This window comes from Asparagus officinalis, chromosome 3 (assembly GCF_001876935.1).
Source record: "Asparagus officinalis chromosome 3, Aspof.V1, whole genome shotgun sequence".
Taxonomy (NCBI): domain Eukaryota; kingdom Viridiplantae; phylum Streptophyta; class Magnoliopsida; order Asparagales; family Asparagaceae; genus Asparagus; species Asparagus officinalis.
Window position 1 is genome coordinate 75,054,954 of NC_033796.1, and position 13,474 is coordinate 75,068,427.

Here is a 13,474-nt window from a genome sequence, read left to right on the forward strand (position 1 = left end):
ATAGTTTATCTGTTAATATTTTAATTTGTATTATCGATATTGATTGATTTATATTTCGCCTGAATTTCACTTTTTCGTAGGTACCGAGCGACCTACTAGGCGTGGCCGCAGTAGTACCAAGCCACAGAACCTCGTCCCAGATATTCGTCGGAGGGCCGTGATCCGATGACAGAACGGCGTGCCTGTCGGGCCATTTGCTAACTCTTTCAACAATTTCCTCGCCGCTTTAGCCAGGAGACATGATTTCTTCAACATATATTTGACGTGGAAGTCGCAGCGGATTGATGCGCTGGTGGCTTGTTGGCGATATATATGTGTGAGTCATTTATTTTATAGTTTATATTATTTTGTTTAACACACTGATTTGTATCTCTTTTTTCATTGTATGCTGAAGCGATTTTTCTTTCTTGACGATTACGCTTATGCCTGGACTTACTGCTTCACGCAAATCAATCTATCGTTCAAGAGGTGGCGGTCAGAGCTGAAGAAAAAATATTTTACTCAAAGAACAGAAGATTGGGAGCGTTACTGGCATCTTGACGAGCGCGCCGATGGAGTTGATTTTTTTGCACTTTGCGATTATTGGGACACGGCCGAAGCTCAGGTATTATTGAAGTATATATCTTCGTTTATTGTTTGAAATTCTATATTATATCTGTTTAACATTCTTTTGCAGGAACAAGCTGAAATAGCAAGGAGGAACCGCAATGCGCCCCGCAGTTACGAGCATCACGGGGGCTCCTGGTCCTTCAGCCAGCATTATCATCAATAGGCGCTTGAGGTATATAATATATTAGCTCTTAGGTTATCAATTTGAGTATAAATTATGTGTTATGAGTTAATGATATATGTCAATAAAATAGGGAAGGGGAGAACTCAGGCATTTTGCAGATCGTATTCTGACTGGTTGGAGACCAAATTACGCCGATGAAGTGAAGAAAGCGCAGAACCGGGATCTGGCTGTAAGTAGCAGTTAATTTGTATATTTAATTTTTATTACAATGCATTTTAAATGTGTTAGAATTGATCGGATTGTTTTGGTATATCGCAGGAGAAATTACATGCTAAGGTGCAGGAACAATTATCACAGACTCAGGTCGATTATAACACTCCGACCCGATTAAGTAGAGAGGAGGAGGATAGCATCATCGAGACGGTCATTGGACCGGGAAGAACAGATACAGGTGGAGAGGATCCGAGCATCGGCCGTACGAGTCCAGTAGCACCTACGAGTCTGCAGCTCCACCAGGATGCAGTTCTTCTCAAGACCCGACTATGGAGCAGCGGATGAAAGCGATGGAAGATTGGCAGTCGCGTCGGGAGTCGGAGCTACTCCAGATGGCGGAGGAAGAACGGAGGCGCCGGGAGCAGAGGGAGCTGGAATTCACCCAGTTCATATCGACTCTGCCTTCTGATGCTCAGGAGGCATATAGGAGACGGTTTTTGGCGGATCAGGTAATATATATATATTTCTTTTTTAATTAAATGAATTAAATATAAAATTCTTACTTAGTTACGAGTATGCCATGTGACTAAATGATATCACACAAACTGTTACACACAAACTATATCTCTCTCCGAAACACAACTAAAATTATATACTTAATGTTTTTATGTGATGTTGGTGTTGATGGTGCGTGCGTGCGTAGCGATGGTTGTATTGGCTAGTGAGTTGGTTAGTTGGTTGTTATTTTATTTTGTTGTGGGGCGTTCGTGCGTAGGGTCGTTGGTTATGTTGTTGGTTGGTGGGTGTTTTCGTCGTGTGCGTGCGTTGTTAAAAACATGTGCGTGCTTGCGTATAATACATAAATATATGCCATGATACTCTCTCTGAATCATATAACATGTAAGAATATGCCATGATACTCTATTATTGCTATACTTACATGTTATGCCTTGTTGTTTTATAATTTGTTACTTTACTGTAAAATTCAATTTTTGATGATGTACGTATTGCTTTATAATGTTTTATTTATTTTTTTAGGCTGGGACTTCTCGACAAGGTGGAGTTGGTGATGAGGATGATGATGATCGGGACTGAGTTTATTTGTTTTAACATTAAAAACAATGGGTGTGCTGTATAAATAACATTTCTAATGTTGGGATATTTATTATGTTTTAGTGAAATAATTGTTATATATGCGTGAAATATGTGTTATATGTGCTTGTGTTGTGTAAATTTACTGTACAGGTTATTGTTGTGAAATATATTGTACAGGAATTTCTAATTTTCAAAAAAAAAATTTAAAAAAAATTTCAGATGATTTTTAGCGACGGAATATCCGTCGCTAAAAGATCTTTTAGCGACGGAAAACTGACACGCCAGTTGTGCACTAATACAGTTTTCAGCGACGGATTTTCCGTCGCCAATATATATTGGCGACGGAAAATTATATAGCGACGGAATTAGGGCGACGTAAATACGGTCGCCAAAATTATAAATTGGCGACGGATTTTCCGTCGCCAAAAATTATAGCGACGGTTAGTATATAGCGACGAAAAATTCCGTCGTCAATAAATTATACATAAACGACGGATTTTCCATCGCTATATAATCGTCGCTATAAATTAGCAACGGATTAGCCGTCGCTAAAGGTAGATTTACCTACCCTGATAATAGTGACGGAGTTTTAGCGACGGAAATTCTTTTTTTCCGTCGCTAAAACTTTTAGCGACGGATTTTGGACTTTTGGCGACGGATTTGTCCGTCGCCAATAGTCCCGTTTGCAGTAGTGTGTGCCAAAAAGATTGATCTCCATAGATTGATTTCCTATGCAAAAATGCCCATCCAATTGGATATCCTAAACTCAGTTGAGTTTTTCGCCATTTATAAGGGATTAAAAGGTGTAACCGTCCCCTTAATTCACTCCTAAGTGGGGGAGTGATCCCCTCAAATCATGGAAAATGGTTATGAAACCGTTTAGCTCGTGTTTGAATGAGTCAAACACAAGAATTACGTTCTGGGCACGAATTCTGCATTCTGGACCTGGAACACATAGTTGGGCTCTGCATTTCAGCCTAAAAACATAGCCACAAATGCTATTTTTGAGTCTGAAATGTAGCCACGAACGCTAAGTTTGAGTCTGGAACGCAGCCACAAACTCTACGTTTTGAGTCTGGAACACAACCACGAACTCTACCTTTTTAGTCTGGAACGCAGCCACGAACTTTGTGTTTTGTTATTGAGACATAGAGATGAGCTTTATGTTTTATCTTTGGAATGTAGAGGCAAGCCTCATGCGAGCTTGGCGAGCTTCAGTCTAAGTCCAATGTCCAGGCAAAGTCCAGTCTTGTAGACGGACTTCAGAACATAACTTGCTACGAAGAAAAAGTCATAACTTTCAAACCATAAGTTGGAATTAGATGAATTATTTATAAAAATCAACCATCTTGATGAGACAGAGCCGACCAAACCAGGTTTGCTCACGTATGTTTCACCAAATTCTTTACGGTTTGAGAGATATCTGCGTTTTGATTTAAAGAGACTGTTAATTTGTAGTCTCTTTTGCTAGAGAGTTGCAAAGATCATCATTTTTTAAACTTTGTCTTGGCTCCTTGAAACTATGAGAGTCTTCAGATTGTATCTCCTGATATTGATTATGAAGCCTATTGAATTGAAACTTTCATCAGTTGTTATGAAGGTCCTCAGATTGTGACCTTCATCGATCTATGTGAAAGTTTTCAAATTGTAGCCTTCTAAAGCTGTCAAATTGTAACTTCCATCATCGGTGTTTGATGGTGATCAACTATCTATAGTAATTTTAGACAGCCTACAGAACCGCCTCCAATGTTTTTGAATGTTTGTGGTTGACTCGGACGAATTCTCGAAATACTTTGGACTCAACTCTGATCTTAGAGCTGTTGATTCCTTTACTTAAAGGAATTGTTCTCTTGCACCTACTTCGAAGGCATCTTGGTTGAAGGGATTTGCCACGCAGGACCTGTGTGAGGATGAACCTCGAATTGAAACTATAGTGACAGTGCAAGCTACTCATGAGCAGAAGCTCTCAAACGTCACGTTACGGCTGACATCCATTCAGTTGATGGACCCGCAAATATTCATAGAATTTTTGGTAAATTCTAAGCTATCAACGGATTTGATAAGCCTTTACCGACTACTATTTGAGTCGGGCTAGCATGTGGGTTGTCTAAGTCCATTCCACATGTAACGTTGTGCTATAAGAATGAACTCTCTTAGACTTAGTGCTATGATGCCAAATACATAAACTTCGTCAATTTTACGGGAATGGACTATCTGGTAACGTGTGTTAGGCATAGGCTTATCTCTAATTAGGGATCAAGATAAAGTCCCCCATGCATGAAAGACATGAATTTTTGGTGCTATGATATTGAATACATAGACTTCGCCATTATTACGGGAATAGGCCACCAGACAGCATGTGTTAGATGCAGACTTATCTCTAATTAGGGATCAAGATAAAGTCCCTTATGCGTATAAGGCATGGATTTTGCTGTTATTAATAATAACCTTCTACGATATTGAATACGTAGGCTTTTGTCATTTTCACGGGGAAAGACTAACCGATGACGCGTGTTAGGTGTTGACTTATCTCTAATTAGAAATAAGGATAAAGTTCCCTATGCATGTAAGGCATGGATTCTGGTGTCATTAATACAACCTGCTATGATATTGAATATGTAGGCTTTATCACTATTTCTTCATGTGTTATGTTTTCACTTGAAACACTGAAAGAAAGATTGAAGTGCCAGAGGTATAGTATTAACTTAGCATGAATTTTTACTTAGAGTGAAATTCAGAAATTTTCTTCATTATCACTAGGATAATTCCAGAAAATTTTTAATCCGCTGGGGATTTTATAATGAAAACTTGCTATATTATTGTTGAAAAAAGATTAATAAGTTCATTAGGGTGTTTGACTATTAGAGGTATGATGTTAACCTAACAGTATTTTATGGGCCTATCGCTCTATTGAAGAGATTTGATAAGTTGATTTGGTCATTAGAGGTGTGATGTTAACTTGACGGGTTTGTGGACCTATCGCTCTATTGAAGAGAGTCGTAAGTTGATTATCAGAGGTGTAATGTTAACGTGACGATGTTGTGGATCTATCGCTCTATTAAAGAGAGTCGATAAGTTGATTGTCAGAGGTATAATATTAACATGATAGGTTTATGGACCTATCGCTCTATTGAAGAGAATCGATAAGTTAATTTGATCGTCAGAGGTGTGATATTAACTTGACGGGTTTGTGGACCTATCTCTCTATTGAAGAGAGTTGTTAAGTTGATTGTAATAGGTATAATGTTAACATGACGATGTTGTGGACCTATCGCTCTATTGAAGAGAGTCGATAAGTTGATTGTCAGAGGTGTAATATTAACAAGACAGAAATGTGTTGTGATCAGAGCAACTTTGAGGAGTTATTACTCTATTTGAAGAGAGTCGATAAGTTGATTGTCAGAGGTGTAATGTTAACGTGATGATGTTTGTGGATTTTGTGGTTGTCAGAGGTGTTTTGTTAACGTGAAAAGATTGTGGACCTATCGCTCTATTGAAGAGAGTCGATAAGTTGATTGTTAGAGGTGTAATGTTAACATGACGTCATAAAAGGTGTAATACTAATTTGACAGAATTTGTTGCGATCAGAGCAACTTTATGGACTTATCATCATATTAAAGAGGATTGACGAGTGGATTGTCAGAGGTGTGATGTTAATGTGATAGGGATTTGTTACGATTGGAGCAATTTTGAGGACTTATCATCCTATTGAATAGGATTGATAAGAGAATTTTGAAGGAATTGACTATTAGAAGTGTATTGTTAACTTTATAGTTTTATGAATTTGTTATTCTGTTAAAGAAATAACAAATAACCAACCCCTGGTCTTTACTATGACTTAGAAAATTTATTACTCGTAATCCTGTGGACCACAAATAAACCTCCAGTCTTGAACAAGTGCAGGGGGAAAAATAGGTAGACATGACACATCTCCTAGTGGGCCACTATCCGTCAAGTCGTTCATTATCATTGGAGTATAACAACTATGATTGGAATATGTCACACAGCAGTTCGTTACCTGAAGAGTTTGGCTATCAAAGGTAACTGTTAACATGATAGCTTTGTGAACCTGCTATCCTATTGAAGAGAATTAGCTTCAGTGGTAGTAGTATCTTCCCCTTCTGACTAAGAAGATTAGGTTTGGTCACATTGCTCAGGTTAATTCTGTTTACTTTGTTCTTCGGCTTTGACCCTACCAATAATTTTTTAAGCCTGTTCACCTTAAGAGATTAGTTGTCTCTAGGAACGGTATTCTGTAATCCTCATTTATGCTAGAAGGTTGGTCTGCAAGTTGTGTCGACAGGTCTCCACTAAGGTAGACTGTGCCATACCTGTTAGGCATTGAAGAGTAATGCTTTAGAACCTCTTGACGAAGGCTTTGATGGGCTCCCTCTTCTTCTGCTTAGTGGCGAGAAGGGTATGGATGAAGACTTCTATACCCTCTTCAAAGAATCTTGACAAGAAGAGTCTCTCAACATTCACCCACTTTTGGATACATCCGACAGGCAATTTCATAACCCTTTCAAAGGCAATCCCCTTAAGGGTGTTAATGAACAAACGAGCTAATATTGCGTCGTTTGATATCACATTCCCAGTTTGTGACTTAAAATGATAGACATATTGATTTGAGGATCCTATGTTATCAAAAATTTGTAGCGTTGGAACTTCAAACTTTGGAAGACAATGGGCTGCATCCCATTCGGTAGGATATGGCCTAGTAAATCTCTCGTCTTGGAGCTCATTTCTGTTAGCAATGATATTAAGGCAGGCTTCTAATTCTTCTATTTTGGCAGACTGGAGATTCTGCTTGTTGTCAATCTGTCTTTCTTCATCAGAGGAAGATTCCAGGTTGTGGGCTTCTTGGTCAGAAGCAGCACCATCAACCACTTTTCCCTTTCCTTTACTTGTGAGAGGTCAGGATGAAGATGTTCTTCTTCTTCGGGAAGATTCTTGTCTTGGGGAGAATTTGTCTTCTGAGATTTGGTCCTGTCTATGACATATTGAGTCATCAGAATTTGGAATTCATTGATGGCCACCTGCTATACTTTGATCATGGCTTGTTGCTCATCAAGTCTCTTCATGACCGTCATATAAGCGGAACACTCATGTTCTACGAAAGAGGTAGAGGATTGAGATTCTGAAATAGCTGAATGCTCACCATCGGATGTAGTTCCTCTAGCCAATCTCCGATAGTTGACAGGGGAAATGGCTTCTGTTTGTGTCCGAGTGTGTTGGTAGATTCCTTCAAACTCGCTAGCGATTTCTCTGATGCTTGGACAACAATCCATCTCTAACGCATCAGAACTTGGGACCGATAACTTCCCTCTACAAATCATATTGATAGTGACTTCAGGATACTCGGTCACTGAAGACTTCTTCTTGTAATGACGTTGTCGCTTGCTTAGTCGAGCAATGCTCGTCAATCGGTCGAACACTGATCGCCTAAGAACAGAAACACAACATTGGCATTCTGAGAGGATCATAGAAATAAGCCGCTCACATTGACATGAATGAGCGGCTTGTTGCACCGGTCTTTCACTTGATAAAAGTTCCCTTAAATCAAAGACTTGAGAAGCATTTCTCACTAAACGTGAGGTTGAAGTTGGAATCCCATGTCCATCAATAGACGAGACTAATTCTTGGTGAACACAGATCTTAAATACATGTTGATCTTTTCTGACATGACGAATCACATTGTGTCCTGATAAAGGAACATGAGGGTCGTATTTAGATTAAAGAACGTAAGACTACGATCTGTGTTTTGCTAATGAAACGCGCCTCTACGAGCTAAATTCTGGCTGGTCAACATAATCCTGAGACCTGCGTTTGGATTCTGGAACGATCTCCTGAGAACTATGTTCAGGCTGATTAACGCGGTCTAGAGACCTGCGTTTTGGTTCTCGAACGCACTCCTGAGAGTTGCATTTTGTTTGGGAAACAAATCCTAGAGAACCGCATTTTGGAACACATCCCTAGAGACTCCGTTTTGATTTTAGAATGCTCCCTTAAGGGTTACATTTTAGTTGGATCATGCAAGGCTCGTATTTGGGCTCATCAACATAAGGCTTACGTTTTGTTTGTGTCCGAGTGTATTGGTAGATTCCTTCAAACTCGCTAGCGATTTCTCTGATGCTTGGACAACAATCCGTCTCTGACTCATCAGAACTAGGGACTGATGACTTCCCTCTATAGATCACATTGATAGTGACTTTAGGATACTCGGTCACTAAAGACTTCTTCTTGTAATGATGTTGTCGCTTGCTTAGTTGAGCAATGATTGTCAATCGATCGAACACTGATCGCCTAAGCACAGAAGCACAACATTGGTATTCTGAGAGGATGGTAGAAATAAGCCGCTCACATTGACATGAATGAGTGGCTTATTGCACGGGTCTTTCACTTGATAAAAGTTTCCTTAAATCGGAGACTTGAGAAGCATTTCTCACTAAACGTGAGGTTGAAGCTGGAATCCCCTGTCCATCAGTAAACGAGACTAGTTCTTGGTGAACACGGATCTTAAATCCATGTTGATCTTTTCTGACACGACGAATCACATCATGTCCTGAAAATGGAACACGAAGGTCGTATTTAGATTAAAGAACGTAAGACTACGGTCTGCGTTTTGCTAGTGAAACGCGCCTCTACGAGCTACATTCTGGCTGGTCAACATAGTCCTGAGACTTGCATTTGGATTCTGGACGCTCTCTTGAGATATGTGTTCAGGCTGATTAACACGGTCTGGAGACCTACGTTTTGGTTCTCAAACGCACTCCTGAGAGTTGCGTTTTGTTTGGGAAACACGTCCTAAAGAACCGCATTTTGAAACGCGTCCCTGAGGACTACGTTTTGATTTTAGAATGCTCACTTAAGGGTTACGTTTTAGTTGGATCACGCGAGGCTCATATTTGGGTTCATCAACGTAAGGCTTGCATTTTGTTTGTGTCCGAGTGTGTTGGTAGATTCCTTCAAACTTGCTAGCGATTTCTCTAACACTTGGACAACAATCCATCTCTGACTCATCAGAACAAGGGACTGATGACTTCCCTCTACAGATCACATTAATAGTGACTTCAGGATACTCGGTCACTGAAGACTTCTTCTTGTAATGACGTTGTCGCTTGCTTAGTCAAGCAATGCTTGTCAATCGATTGAACACTGATCGCCTAAGCACAGAAGCACAACATTGGCATTCTGAGAGGATCATAGAAATAAGCCGCTCACATTGACATGAATGAGTGGCTTGTTGCACCGGTCTTTCACTTGATAAAAGTTTCCTTAAATCGGAGACTTGAGAAGCATTTCTCACTAAACGTGAGGTTGAAGCTGGAATCCCCTGTCCATCAATAGACATGACTAGGTCTTGGTGAACACAGATCTTAAATCCATGTTGATCTTTTCTGACACGACGAATCACATCGTGTCCTGATAAAGGAACACGAGGGTCGTATTTAGATTAAAGAACGTAAGACTACGATCTGCGTTTTGCTAGTGAAACGCGCCTCTACGAGCTAAATTTTGGCTAGTCAACATAATCCTGAGACTTGCGTTTGGATTCTTGAACGCTCTCCTGAGAACTATGTTCAGGCTGATTAACGTAGTCTAGAGACCTGCGTTTTGGTTCTCGAACGCACTCTTGAGAGTTGCATTTTGTTTGGGAAACACATCCTAGAGAACCGCATTTTGGAACACATCCCTAGGAACTCTGTTTTGATTTTAGAATGCTCCCTTAAGGGTTACGTTTTAGTTGGATTACGTGAGGCTCGTATTTGGGCTCATCAACGTAAGGCTTGCATTCTAGAGTAGAAACGCAGAGCTCTTGCCGAGGATCACAAACGCATAGCTCGCGTTGATTAGAGGATCAGTTCTCTCGGAGTTGTGCCATCGTCGGGATCTTCTCCTTCATCGAGCGGCATTTTTCTTAGCATGTTTCAAGGCTTTTGTAGTGATGTCAGGTGTGTTGACTAAGCTTGCCGCCACAATGGGCCTTTTGTGACCTGATACCCGTCGCTTTGGCGCGGGTGTGGAACCTTCAACTCGGTTGACGAGTTTGGTTGTGGCAGAGCCTACTCCTTCAGAGGAGAGGGTGTCTGAGAGATCTAGTCCAAAGGAAGGGACTTCCTTTGGTAGTTTGACAGCGGTTGGAGATTTAGTCTCTTTGGAGACTTTGCCGATCTTGCGCATAGCCTTGGGGCTATAGGATCCGAAGGAGAGTAACTCCTCATATTTGGCTTGATCAAACTCCACAATGAGAGTTTCAACCGTTATTCCAGCGAGATTAATGTCGGATTGCACCACCACTTCTTCATCAGTGAAGCTAGTCCCCAGCAGAGTAACCATCTTTTGTTTGGGTGGGAAAATTTGAATAAGACAATTAAAAATTAAATTTGTATTATTTTCTTTGATAGGTTTAGAAAAAGAATTAATTACAATTCTCTCGATACAACTTCTTTCTAACAGACTTAGAAAAGAAATTACAAATCTTCTGGATCAATTTCCTGATTTATATAAGAGAGAAGGATCGACGGAGATCCTTTTCTTTGTTTAACCTGGGTTCTTCTTGGTATCGATGAGATGCCTCCCTCAAAACTTGTGTCGAGTTTGCTTCTCGTTGACGATTCGACGTTTGACCTCATTGGAACAAAGACTATTCCTCTCGGATTTGATGTCGTGGAGAACTTGTGTGACAAGTTTAAGAAATAACTCTTAACGAGCTTAAGAACTCAGAACGAGTTTGAAATTCTGTAAAAGAGTTAATTTAAACCAAAGATCGGTTTTAAAGCCAAGTAGTAAATCTCCAAGGATTTCTGTTGCCGAAGAATATTTTGAGGATGAATGCCAATCTCCCCAAAGTTCAAGCTCTTTTTATGATCTGCCAAAAAGATTGATCTCCAAAGATTGATTTCCTATACAAAAATGCCAATCCAATTGGAGATCCTGAACTCAGTTGAGTTTTCCACCATTTATAGGGGATTAAGGGGTGTAATTTCCCCCTTAATTCACTCCTAAGTGGGGGAATGATCCTCTCAGATTATGGAAAACGATTTTGAAACCGTTCAGCTCGTGTTTGAATGAGTCAAACTCAAGAATTACGTTCTGGGCACGAGTTTTGCATTCTAGACTAGGGATGCAGAGTTGGGCTTTGCATTTGAGCCTGTAAATGCAGCCATGAACATTGCGTTTTGAACCTGGAACACAGCCATGAATTCTGTGTTTTGAGTCTGAAACACAGCCATGAACTCTGCCTTTTTAGTCTAGAATGCAACCACAAATTTGTGTTTTGTTTATTGGGACGCAGAAATGAACTTTACGTTTTAACTCTAGAATGTAGAGGCAAGCCTCAAGCGAGCTTAACGAGCTTTAGAACATAACTTCCTATGAAGAACATGTCATAACTTTCAAATGTTCAGGCGAAGTCCAGTCTTGTAGACAGACTTCAGAACATAACTTCCTATGAAGAACATGTCATAACTTTCAAACCGTAAGTCGAAATTGGACGAATTATATATATAAATTGACTATTTCGACAAGACGGAGCCGACCAAACCACCCAAAGGGTTTGGTTTGCTCCCATCCATTTCACCAAATTCTTTACGGTTTGAGAGATATTTGCGTTTTGATTTAAAGAGATCGTTAATTTGTAGTCTCTTTTGCTAGAGAGTTGCAAAGATCGTCATTTTTTAACCTTCGTCTTGGCTCCTTGAAAATATGAGAGTCATCAGATTATAACTCCTGATATTAATTATGAAGGCTGTTGAATTTGAGCTTTTATCGGTTGTTGTGAAGGTCGTCAGATTATGACCTTCATCGATCTACGTGAATGTTTCAAATTATAGCCTTCTAGCTGCCATCAAATTATAACTCCTATCATTGGTGTTTGATGGGGATCAACTATCTATAGTAATTTTTAGACAGCCTATAGTTACCTTGATTTTTTGGAGTTAGAGACAAAGGGAGGGGGTTAACGTTGGAGGGGGATGATGGGGACGACGAAGATGAGTTCGAGGATGACCAAGAAGAGGCTGCCCCTCCTACTCAACAGGCCCTAGAAATAACCCCTCCTGCCTCTTAGCATGTCCTAGCTCCTGAGCCGAGTGCCTCTCTCCCTAGTCCTACTCCCAACCTAAGCCGAGATGCCGTAAATATCATAAAATATCGTAAAATATTGGAATAAAATTTTAAGGCTTGTTGGCCTTTCAAAATATGATGTCTCAACTTTATTTTTGTTTAGATGTCTTTGAGCGTTGTTTTTGCTGTCTGTTATGATATGTGGTTTGAGATGAGTCGGACTCTATATATTGAAGTGATTGGGACGTGTGACTTAGACTTAATGAGGTTGCCGAGGTCTTTTGAAGTCGGGGTCAACCAAAATAGTTGGAATGCCTTAGTTTTACCGTAAAGAGGTACCAAGGACTTTGGCCGGGTGCCTTCAACTTAATGAGGGTTCCAAGGATTTTTAGGGTCAGAGTCGACCGAAAGATTGTCGTGCCTGGGTCTTATGGTGCTAAGAGCTTTGGTTGAGTGCCTTAGACTTAATGAGGGCACCAAGGTCTTTTGGGGTCAAAGTCAATTGAAAGATTGGAGTGCCTTGGTCTTATGGTGCCAAGGGCTTTGGTTGAGTGCCTTGGACTTAATGAGAGTGCTAAGGTTTTTTGTTGAGGACAGCCGAAAGATTGGAGTGCATTGGTCTTATAGTGCCATGGGCTTTGGTTGAGTTCCTTAGACTTAATGAGGGCGACAATGTCTTTTGTTCCCGTAAAGATAAGGTACTTCAAGAATACATCAAAAGGGTTAGCGCCCAAAAAAAATTTCATATTCATAAATGAAATACACATTTACAATTATTAACAATACTTCTTGAGGTGCTCGACATTCCAGGGGTTCGGCAAGATTCTCCCATTAGGACTTCGCAGCCGGTATGCACCTGGGCGTAATTCTTCAAGGATGGTGTAGGGTCCTTCCTAGTTAGGAGCCAATTTTCTACGCTTATTGTCCTTGTCAAAATCTACTTTTTGAAGGACGAGATTGCTGATGTTGAACATACGTGGGTGGACATTGCTGTTATAGTGTCAGGCGATGTACTACTGGTTGACAACTTTGGATCGGAGGGCTTTTTCTCGAACTTCGTCAATGAGATTGAGTCCAATTCAAAGCTGCTATACATTTGAGTCTTCATCAAAATGCCACAGTCGGATTGTTGGCATGCCGAATTTAACTAGGGTGACTATTCCGGCTCCATAGGTCAACTTGAATGGGGTTTCTCCTGTTGAATTCTTATGAGTGATGTGGCAGGACTACAGAATCATAGGCAACTCTTCGACCCAATTTCCCATCGTCATGTCTACATTCTTCTTTAGGGCTTGGAGGATGTATTTGTTGCTGGCTTCACCAAGTTCGTTGCACTTAGGGTGAGCGACTGAGGAAAATTTAAGCCAA

General features: G+C 40.3%; 1 long non-coding RNA gene across 1 annotated transcript; it reads left to right on the forward strand.

Moving 5' to 3' along the window:
• LOC109832343 lies at positions 187 to 727 on the forward strand. The gene is made up of 3 exons (XR_002244719.1): positions 187 to 316; positions 395 to 604; positions 677 to 727. It is a non-coding gene; the product is annotated as an uncharacterized LOC109832343 (long non-coding RNA).